Source organism: Oncorhynchus mykiss, chromosome 2 (genome assembly GCF_057628025.1).
Source record: "Oncorhynchus mykiss isolate SJ-2025 chromosome 2, ASM5762802v1, whole genome shotgun sequence".
Taxonomy (NCBI): Eukaryota; Metazoa; Chordata; class Actinopteri; order Salmoniformes; family Salmonidae; genus Oncorhynchus; species Oncorhynchus mykiss.
In genome coordinates, this window is record NC_143023.1 from 75,579,079 (window position 1) to 75,585,078 (window position 6,000).

Below are 6,000 nucleotides of genomic sequence, written 5' to 3' on the forward strand. Positions count from 1 at the left end.
AGGGCCCGACATAGGGCCTGACATAGGGCCCGACATAGGGCCCGACATAGAGCCCGACATAGGGCCTGGTCCTACACACTTCTCAGCAGTTGGTATTCAGACTTACCTTATGCAGCTGAGTAAATGGCTTTGCATGCGTGGTTCCCTTTACATTTATCTAAAGCCATCCCTTTAAATTTAGTGTACATTCAATTAGAATTTTCTCGACAAACTCACTGGAACATATGGAGAGTATTATCCAGAATATTAAAGATCAATGAAAGAAATCCATGTAAATACACATTTTTACCTCCTTTTCAGCATCAATTGGTAGATTTAAAAATACTGTGATCTTGTAGATTATTTAGGGTTAAGAAAGTATTTATGAATAATATTTTTATAAATACGTTTGGAGAGACCATACGCACAAAATATATTTATGAATGAAAAAACGTATCCTGAAATTTGTCATATTCCATGAAATATTGGAAGGTGGGAAAACTGTACAATATGGTCCTATAAATCTACCCTAATAATCCTCACTAATCATGAAACTGTGATGACAATGGTCCAGTCTAAAGTGAACTGTGCTCCAGGCTCCAGGTTTAAACTGAAACACAACTGTGGGAAGCAGTGGAGTCAACATAAACCAGGTCAGAGTCCAGGAGGTAGAGTTGCAGGCAGGTTCAAGGTCAGAGCAGGGCAGGCAGAATGGTCAGGCAGGTGGGCTCAGAGTCAAGGCTGGCAAGGGTCAAAACCCAGAGGACTAGAAAAACGGAGATAAGGAAAAAGCAGGAGCACTGAAAAACCACGCTGGTTGACTTGACAAGACGAACTGGCAAAAGAAAAACAGAGAACACAGGAATAAATACCTAGGGACTAATGGGGAAACAGGTGACACCTGGAGATGTGTGGAGACAATCACAAAGACTGGTGAAACAGATCAGGGCGTGCCCTGACGAATTGATGCTGTTCTGAGGGCAAAGGGCATGTAAACTAAATATTAGGAAGGTGTTCCTATTGTTTTGTACACTCAGGATATTAGGCAATAATTAAGACTAGGCAAAGTGATCATGTAATGCAAAAATTCAAATTCAATTCAAGTACGTCATGACGTTGGCCTGGGGGGTAGGTTATGACAGTCATAAATATTTTTTACCTTCATTTAACTAGGCAAATCAGTTAAGAACAAATTCTTATTTTCAATGACGGCATGTTCAGGGGCAGAATGACAGATTTGTACCTTGTCAGCTAGGGGGTTTGAACTTGCAACCTTCCGGTTACTACACCAACACTCTAACCACTAGGCTACCCTGCCGCCCCTTTTCCACTCTCTACCCTACTGAGGTTACATTTGCAAAACCCTTGGTTAACATAGAGATTCTGGGAACATCAGTAGGTGGGGGGAAATGAACAATATTCTGGTAATCCGAACAATTGAACATATGTGGTGGAACTTAATGAATATGATGTCAGTTCGGTTGTCATCTGAGACATTCTCATCAATGATAAGATGACATAAACTCTACAGTGGAAAGTCTACACATCAGAGTTATCGGATTCACATGGAATTGTTGTTAAATTTAAATGTTTGAATATGAAATTATTCGTGATGGGATGAAATGTGATTTTAGCTTCTAAAATGTGAGATTTGGGTTTTCATTAGATAGGACTCTGCTCAATCAGTGGCCCGCCCCTGTGAAGGGACATGAGCTATAAAACTTTTCAAACACGCCCTCCTCTCCCTTCTTATATAAGCCCTTGACGACAATATAACCTCCTGTTCCGAGGATGTAGGACGACGATCCTATGTCAGAATGGTTCAGATAATAACTACAGAACGAAGCAAACATCAGCGTGAGCTTTGGTTGCGAATGGTATGAACTTTGAACTCTTATTCACTACAGAAGTGATACCTCCTAGCCGTTGAGTTAGCAACAGCAGATGCAACGAGAGTTAGGAAGGAACAGACAGAGTATCCCGTCTATCACCCAACGATGTTACTACAATGTAACCGTTCCTTTTTTAGCTGACTTCTAAGCAAAACAAACGTGTTATTATCATTTGTTTATTTAGATTTTTTTTAAACAAAACATTCTGCACATTTTTCACAACATAACTCAAACATTCAGAGTCTTCGCATTAGTCTTTTGTACTTGTCATTTTTCAGTTTATACTGGTTTTCTTTACCTCTTGCCGTGCAGGATGATTATTTAATGACAACAGTGGCGACCCATCATTTAAGGCAGGTGGGGCAGACCCTTTCTTTTGGGGGTTTGCCTGTTTTGCATGTTATTTTGGGATTAATACGTGTCACATATCAGTTTACAAACAATGTAAAATATATATCACTGAGTTAATAAAGCAACATAAAAAAAACAAAAAGAGACCGTGTTTGTGAGTAAGGCAGCTCCAAAATGCTTTCTGTGGTGGTGGGGCAAGCCAGCAGAATACATGGAGCGTTGCGCCGTGATTGGCTCAGTGTTCTGTCATTCATGGGGACAATATGTCATACGTCACCGCCAGGGTAGAGCTCGAAAATTCAAGCCCCTTGGGTCCTGTCATAGAGTTACATTACAAGTGCCCATCCGAGAAGGCTCAATGATATTGGCCATATATAAAATGCAGTCAAATCACGTTATATCTACAGTAGCTTTCTTAAATAGCAGTCATCATGAATCAAGTCAACAATCTACTGGCAATCCTTTTTAATCCTTGTCATATAAAGAGAAATAATGAAGAGAAATTATAGATAAAACGTATCTGTGCTCATTGGCCATAAACATTACACAACAAGTTGGAAATCGTAAATTCAACAAAGAGTGATTTGGAAGGAATCAGTGGCTAACTGCAAGCATTGCAAAGCAATCATTAGCCTGCTATTCAGTGGATGGATGTGTGGTCCCAAGTCTAAATCGGGAACTCCGGCCTCTTTCTACAGTTACGACCTGAATCATCGACGTCATCATGATTCAAAAATGTTTTTCTTTGAGTTCCCATTTGTCTTGAAAGCTCTATAAATGACAAAGTTTGATGACAGAATTTGCCCACGAATGACCGTCGTGCCACCTTTCTGTTCAAGTGAGCATAGCACAACAAGGTGTCAAAAAATGTATTGTATGCTGCTGCATAAATGATGTAATATGCCAGGGAGATATGTATACCAGGGAGATATGTATACTGAAAGTAATTCTATCTGTCTGTTGTGTAGAAAGCTGTTAGTAGCCCACGTGCCTCAGCGTAATCATTTGGTCTATTTTCACCTCTTCATTTCGCCTACTGTTCTGACTAGGTGGGGCACATGTTTTTGTTTTTGAGAAATGTAACCATCGAATATTTTAAGAGCTTTCATTGTCTGCTTATATGCTCCTTTTATTTATCTGACGGTTCTGACTTAGTGTACTATATTAGTGTTTTAGTACTATTTCTCTTGACACAATGATGAAATCATGGCCTCTAAACCTTCAAGCTGCATACTGAACCCTATTCCAACTAAACTACTGAAAGAGCAGCTTCCTGTGCTTGGCCCTCCTATGTTGGACATAATAAACGGCTCTCTATCCACCGGATGTGTACCAAACTCACTAAAAGTGGCAGTAATAAAGCCTCTCTTGAAAAAGCCAAACCTTGACCCAGAAAATATAAAAAACTATCGGCCTATATCGAATCTTCCATTCCTCTCAAAAATTGTTGAAAAGGCTGTTGCGCAGCAACTCACTGCCTTCCTGAAGACAAACAATGTACACGAAATGCTTCAGTCTGGTTTTAGACCCCATCATAGCACTGAGACAGCACTTGTGAAGGTGATTATTGACCTTTTAATGGCCTCGGTCCTCGTGCTCCTAGACCTTAGTGTTGCTTTTGATACCATCGATCACCACATTCTTTTGGAGCGATTGGAAACCCAAATTGGTCTACACGGACTAGTTCTGGCCTTATCTGTCGGAAAGATATCAGTTTGTCTATGTGAATGGTTTGTCCTCTGACAAATCAACTGTAAATGTTGGTGTTCCTCAAGGATCCGTTTTAGGACCACTATTGTTTTCACTATATATTTTACCGTGTCAATCGAAAACATAATGTTAACTTTCACTGCTATGCAGATGACACACAGCTGTACATTTCAATGAAACATGGTGAAGCCCCAAAATTGCCTCCCTTGAAGCATGTGTTTCAGACATAAGGAAGTGGATGGCTACAAACGTTCTACTTTTAAACAGATGCTTGTTCTAGGTCCCAAGAAACAAAGAGATCTTCTGTTGAATCTGACAATTAATCTTAATGGTTGTACAGTTGTCTCAAATAAAACTGTGAAGGACCCTGATCTCTCTTTTGACGAACATATCAAGACTGTTTCAAGGACAGCTTTTTTCCATCTACGTAACATTGCAAAAATCAGAAACTTTCTGTCCAAAAATGATGCAGAAAAATGAATCCATGCTTTTGTTACTTCTAGGTTAGAATACTGCAATGCTCTACTTTCCGGCTACTAGAAAAAAGCACTAAATAAACTTCAGTTAGTGCTAAAAACGGCTTCTAGAATCCTGACTAGAACCAAAAAATGTGATCATATTACTCCAGTGCTAGCCTCCCTACACTGACTTCCTGTTAAGGCAAGCGTTGATTTCAAGGTTTTACTGCTAACCTACAAAGCATTACATGGGCTTGCTCCTACCTATCTCTCTGATTTGGTCCTGCCGTATATGCCTACACGTACGCAACGGTCACAAGACGTATCCCTCCTAATTGTCCCTAGAATTTCTAAGCAAACAGCTGGAGGCAGGGCTTTCTCCTATAGAGCACCATTTTTATGGAATGGTCTGCCTACCCATGTGAGAGATGCAAACTCGGTCTCAACCTTTAAGTCTTTAAGACTCATCTCTTCAGTGGGTCATATGATTGAGTGTAGCTGGCCCAGGAGTGTGAAGGTGAACGGAAAGGCACTGGAGCAACGAACCGCCCTTGCTGTCTCTGCCTGGCCGGTTCCCCTCTTTCCACTGGGATTCTCTGCCTCTAACCCTATTACAAGGACTGAGTCACTGGCTTACTGGTGCTCTTTCTTTTCCCTAGGAGGGGTGCGTCACTTGAGTGGGTTGAGTCACTGATGTGATCTTCCTGTCTGGGTTGGCGCCCCCCCTTGGGTTGTGCCGTGGCGGAGATCTTTGTGGGCTATACTCGGCCTTGTCTCAGGATGGTAAGTTGGTGGTTGAAGATATCCCTCTAGTGGTGTGGGGGCTGTGCTTTGGCAAAGTGGATGGGGTTATATCCTTCCTGTTTGGCCCTGTCCGGGGGTATCATCGGACGGGGCCACAGTGTCTCCTGACACCTCCTGTCTCAGCCTCCAGTATTTATGCTGCAGTAGTTCATGTGTCGGTGGGCTAGGGTCAGTCTGTTATATCTGGGGTATTTCTCCCATCTTATTCTGTGTCTTGTGTGAATTTAAGTATGCTCTCTCTAATACTTTCTTTCGGAGGACCTGAGCCCTTGGACCATGCCTCAGGACAACCTGGCTTGATGGCTCCTTGCCGTCCCCAGTCCACCTGGCCGTACTGCTGCTCCAGTTTCAACTGTGCTACCTGCGGCTATGGAAATCTGACCTGTTCACCGGACGTGCTACCTGTCCCAGACCTGCTGTTATCAACTCTCTGGAGACAGCAGGAGCAGTAGAAATACTCTGAATGATTGGCTATGAAAAGCCAACTGACATTTACTCCTGAGATGCTGACCTGTTGCACCCTCGACAATCACTGTGATTATTATTATTTGACCCTGCTGGTCATCTATGAACATTTGAACATCTTGGCCATGTTGTTATAATCTCCACCCGGCCCAGCCAGAAGAGGACTGGCCACCCTTCATAGCATGGTTCCTCTCTAGGTTTCTTCCTAGATTCTGGCCTTTCTAGGGAGTTTTTCCTAGCCACCGTGCTTCTACACCAGCATTGCTTGCCGTTTGGGGTTTTGTACAGCACTTTGTGACATCAGCTGATGTAAGAAGGGCTTTACAAATTAATTTGAAATA